This window comes from Mustela erminea, chromosome 15 (assembly GCF_009829155.1).
Source record: "Mustela erminea isolate mMusErm1 chromosome 15, mMusErm1.Pri, whole genome shotgun sequence".
In the NCBI taxonomy this organism is placed as follows: Eukaryota; Metazoa; Chordata; class Mammalia; order Carnivora; family Mustelidae; genus Mustela; species Mustela erminea.
In genome coordinates, this window is record NC_045628.1 from 29,390,485 (window position 1) to 29,396,484 (window position 6,000).

The window sequence follows — 6,000 nt, forward strand, 5'->3', positions numbered from 1 at the left end:
CAGTTTTAAAGATGAATAAGGTCTGAGGATCTAGGGTAAAACATGAAGACTTTAATTGGTAACACTGTATTATAGAATAGAAATTTGCTTAGAGTAGAACTTAAATATTCTTACCAAAGAAGAAGAAGAAGAAGAAGAAGAAGAAGAAGAAGAAGAAGAAGAGGAAGAGGAGGAGGAGGAGGAGGAGGAGGAGGAGGAGGAGGAGGAGGAAGAAGAAGGAGGAGGGGGAGGCAGGGAGGGAGGGAGAGAGAGGAAAGAAAGAAAGAAAGAAAGAAAGAAAGAAAGAAAGAAAGAAAGAAAGAAAGAAAGAAAGAAAGAAAGAAAAGAGAAAAGAAAAGAAAAGAAAAAAGAAAAGAAAAGAAAAAAGAAAGCAGGGAGACAAGGAAAAAAAAAGAAATAAGTAAGGTGTTGAATGTGTCAATTAACTTGATGGGAGGAATCCTTTCTCAATGTATAGGTAAATCAAATCATCACATTGTACATTTTAAATATCTCACAATTTTATTCCCTTTCCTTGATATGGCCCCCTCCATCTTTAAGGCAGAAACAACACATAAAATCCTTCCTGTGCTCTGAATCTCTGACTTCTTAAGAGCTCATGGGATTAGGTCAGGCCCACCTGGATAATCTCTTTCTTAAAGTCAACTATGTCATAAATCCCAGGAATAAAATCCCAGGAATAAAAATCCATCAAATTCAGGGATTATGAAATACATGAGCCCAGAGGTACAGGGTGGGAGGTAGGAGATTGTGACTCTTGGGGCACATTTGGGCATTTCACTGGCTAATTCTGCTCAAGGAAAGAATTTTTTTTTTAAGATTTTATCTATTTATTTGACGGACAAGAGATCACAAGTAGGCAGAGAGCCAGGCAGAGAGCCAGGCAGAGAGAGAGGAGGAAGCAGACTCCCTGCAGAGCAGAGAGCCCGATGCAGGGCTCGATCCCAGGACCCTGGGATCATGATCAGAGCCAAAGTCAGAGGCTTTAGCCCACTGAAACACCCAGGTGCCCCAGGAAGAAAGAATTTAAAGAGGAGTTCGTCGACTTTATCAAATGTAGTAGAGATTTTGATAATGACAGTGATGATAATGTTAAATAATAACAAATTTGTGGAGTACTCAAAAAGTAGAAGATATTTTGCCATCATGTTAAAAACAGATTATGATCTTCCAACATTTCTGAATGGTAGGTGTTATCATTCCTGTTTTCTATAGATTAGTAAAATAAGACCCAGGGAGCCTGTCACTGGCATAGGTTAGAGACAGCCACAAATCCAAGCTCTGCTGGTATTTAAACTGAGAGAAGTCTGATATTGAAACACACAATTTTTTTTAATATAATGTACTACCTCCTTACAGTTAAGTCAAATGAGAACTAAAAATAGTGTATTTCACTACAACTATAAGATTACTTTTTAGGGAATAAAGACGATAATGTTATTGCCCCAGAGCCAATACATTTACGTGCATATATGTGTTGGTTTTGCTTCAAAATCTCAACATTAGTGTGGCTGGAATGTAAATGGAAGATAAATAATTAGACAATATGAACTGTATTTGCAAGCAGTTTACATAAAGGGTAGCTACCAAGGCTATAGAAGTAGTAAAGAAAGGAGAGGTAACATTAAGAGAAAATAATGTTTTAGTTATTATTTGTCATGGTGTATTATTATAACTTCACATACCATCCTAAGGTCCTATTTTTGGAAAGCCCTCAGGGTTTGGACTTATGTATAACTTACTGCTGACCCAGTCCTAGCATTTGTGTGGCTTTTTGTAAATCTTTTCAGATTGTACTTCCTCCTGCAGTAGGGGTAATAACAACTTTCCCTACCCTACAGAGCTCCTGGAAGACTTACATAAGACTGCTTAGGTAAAGTGTCAAACACAGTGCTCATAATCTCTTCAGGGTGCACCCAACTATAAACATGAAGAGAGTGGTATTATTTATTTCTCTGTTCTTCCAGCCCCAAAGGGAAGAGGTACCCAATGAATGGATGGATGATATGTGGCAAGTATTTGCTCACTACATATCTCTTCTTTTTATGGTGAGGGATGATGTCTTATCCTCCTCAAAATAGTTTTTCCATGTCCAAGTCCTATACTGCTAAGCACGGAATAGGAACTCTATAAAGGTTTCCTGATTGACCTAATGAAAAGCTAAGAGTAAGATTAATGTCAAAAATTGAGTATCAGTCATATGTAATGGGTTTATCATTGTGCCAGGAATTAGTTACTTATGCTATAAATAAATGAAATAGATACCCAGAATATAATAATAGGTCTTCATCCGGGTGTAATAGTTTTTAGTTGATGATATGAACATGTAAACAGAGAAGAAGAGAGCTACCATTATTGATTGCTTTTCTATTGTTGGCTTTATAGGTAAAAATTTAGCTGAAAATATATCTTTATGGTCATGATCAAATCAGGAGCAGGCAGTGTTCTTGGAAGTTCTAATTTAATCCATCCACATAAGCAGCAGCTGTGGGATGCCCTGTGCAACCTTCCCATATCACACATGGGGCCCAATTATTGAGCCACAGGGAATTGGATTCATCAGCTCTTAGGGTCAAGTTCAATTAAACCACACATAGGAAGATATGGCTGACTTTGTGAAGGACAGACTAGATGAAAAGCAGTAGAATATTCTGTCAGACCTAATGCCACACATGTACACACATATCTACAGTCTCATTCATTGTCTCATCTTTGAAAACTGATACATAAATACAACTAAAACTGATGCTTCTGGAAAACTAAAATTTCCTTTGGACCTTCATGTTTTCTATTTTATTTCATTTCATCTCATTTCATTGTTTACCTATACAAGAACGTACTTCTTTCTTGATTTGCTAGTACCTACTGTACTAGTTTAAATCACCCAAAAGCTGTTTGTCAGGTATTACCTTTCATAACTCTAGGAGCTTCTGGGATTTTCATTTTTCTTCACTCCTACCTTCAATTTGGAATCAGGTCGTTTTACTTGAATCTCTCGAAGATCTGAGTGGTCTTTTAGTATATTTTCAAGGTCAGTTCTATGCTACAATATTCCCTGCACTTGGCATAACCTCCCAGTACCTAGTAGACACCCAATACATGTCTGTTGAATGTCTGAATCATCCCTTTTTCCAAAGGCTTTCTGCCACTTTGTCCTTATTATAGCTTATTTAGACCAGTGCAATAATGCAACTGCTGTGTCCCCAGCCCTGCTGTAGCCAGGTCATCTTTCATATTGAGGCCATAATGATCTTCTTCAAATACTAGCTTGATCCTATCATCCTTAAGGGGATCTATTAAGAATCCTGTTCAGGATGAAAACTCTTCAATAGATTGCCATTATCCATAGGAGAAAATCCAAACTTTAAGGTCTTCTATGACTGAGTTCTGGGCCATTTCTGTTTATTTCTTACAATTTCTCTTTTTCCCCTTTCTTCTTTGCTCCCATCCCTTCCATCTCATCCAGAATATGGGTTTCACCCACACTGAAAAAAGTGAAGATCCAGCATAGTCATGCCTCTCTGAACGTGGTGGATCTCATCTGATCTCAGAAGATAATTTAAGGTTTAGTACTTCCCATGGTTTCCATGGTCCACATCCCTTTGTTTATGACTCTTCATCTTCTTGAACCTCATGGCCCTTATTGGACAGTCTAAAGACCATGTGTGTTCTTCTCAAAACTTAACTCAAACCTCATTTCTTCTTTGAAGGAGATCCTCATCCTCAATCCCCAGGAAGCTATTACACCTTCTGTATTTCTTGTTTAATCTTCTGTCAGAGCACTTATAATATTAATTTCTTCTTTAGTTTAATTAATGTTTTACTTGTTTATAGCGATTTTTAAAAATTTCTTTACATTCTTCTTCCCCTTACTACTACTGTGACCACAATCCCTGTTAGATTTGTTTTGGCATTCATAGTGGTTAATACAGAAACTAGGTATATAGGGGATATTCAATAAAAGTGTTAAATAATTGAAAAAGTTTATTATTATTTATTGCTAAGTTATGACTATTTTGTTGAGCTAAAATTTAACTTGCAATCATGAATCATGCCTTATATTATTCAAGAAATCTCAGACTTAGCATTATTTTGGCACACAGTAAGTGCTTAATATTGTTTATCACTGATGATGTTGATTTTCTATAAACTCCTGAAAATGTGACATGTGTATTTTCCCAAAAGGCACAGCTAAATTCAGGATGAGAATCAGCGATCTTGTGATCAAGAATTTTGGCATAATTCTAGTACCTAGGAGAATAGCTGCCTAATTAATATTTGCGACATAATTAAACACCAGGGGATGACCCCACATAAGAATGAATGGGTATTGTCAATGAATTGGAATTTCGTTGGCTCTTGCTACTGGTTTTCTCCAGGGCCAATGATAAAAGTTCACAGACAAAAGTTCCTGTTCACAGTCTACCAGAGAAACACTTGGCTAAAACATAAACACCTACACATTTTGGAAGATTAAATTTGGCTTTATATTCCTTGCAATTTCTTCCATAAAGAGGTAGAATCTGTTTTCCCAACCTTTACAGTCTGGGCTGGTCTTATTAGTGGCACACTTTGAACCATGGTATGAGGTGGAATGTGTATTGCGGGAGCTCAGGAATCAAGGCCTCCACACCTTGTATTTTGCCCTGTTGGAATGCTGCCCAGGACGACCACGTGGAGAATTAGGGAATAAATAACCACACGGAAAGAATCCAGCAATCACCCAGCAATCCCAGCTGAGCTCAACCTCGGCTGACCCATTAGGTGATGGCAACAAAATTTTTCAGCCCAGGTGACATCACCAGAGGGAATTAGCTAGTCAACCTATAGAATAGTGAGAAATAATATAGCAGCATTGCTTTAAGACACTAAGTGTTAGGGCAGTTTGTTATGCAGCAAGAGATAACTGGTAGAGGTATGAAAACAAATGGCAGCTTCTGGAGCCCTTTTCCTAACAGTTAAAGTGGAGGTATAAACAACCACAGTGTCTTTTGAGTGGCTCCAGAGATCTTGAATAGAGGAAGGTTATTCAGTGAGGTTAGGAAAGCATTTCCAGCTCATTATGACAAATGACAGAAATAGAAAAGCCTTGAGTGAGCACATGTCCACACACATTGATTCTGTAAATCTTCAATTCCTGGCAAACAAGAATGAAATATAAGAGTAGCTAAGCCAAAATGAGAATCATCTGTTATAATGCTTCAAAATTAGAACAGTGAAAATTTGGTAAAAAAAAAAAAAAAAAAAAGGCTTTAAAGCAAGCAAAAAGATCCTAAAATTTTGAAGAAGAAATGTTGTGAAACAAAAATCCATTAAATCCATTAATATTCAATCATCTCCCCTCAGCCTCTCCAACTGTGAAGAAGTCAGTAATGGGGTCAGTTCTTTACTTGAGCCAGGATTCTGCTTCATTCAGAAACCAAAACCAATTAAACAAACAAAAAACTAAAAACACTTGAAGCTAAAGAGACTCTTAATTTAGGATTAACTAGAAAACTCTTAGAAAAGTCTATTTGTCACATTTTCTTCATATGTAACACTTGCACAAATAAAGATCTCAAAATTCTCCTAGGTTCTGTATTAAGCATTGTGTTTCCCTAATTACTTAGAATTGATCATAAAGTGCTTTCAAAATGCAGACACATATTTGTAGATGTGTACTGAAATGTTTACAATTGACATAGGTCCAGGCCACAACAACTTACAAAGCACTAGAGCACTCCTGATTTTACACAGCATCATGAGCTGGGGGATTATCTCCTCATGCAGGTATAGGAAAAAATGGAGCTTAGAGAGTTAATTATTTGTGTAAATTTGAAGGTAGTTTAGCAGGTTAAAATAAGATTAGCATTCAGACTTTTTCTTTTTAATCCCCAAGAAATGAATTACATAATAATGATATATCATGATATATCGCTAACTGATACTTATAACCCTTATATTCCAGGCACTGCTACACTGTTCCTGTATGTGTTAACAAACTCAGTCCTCATACAATAA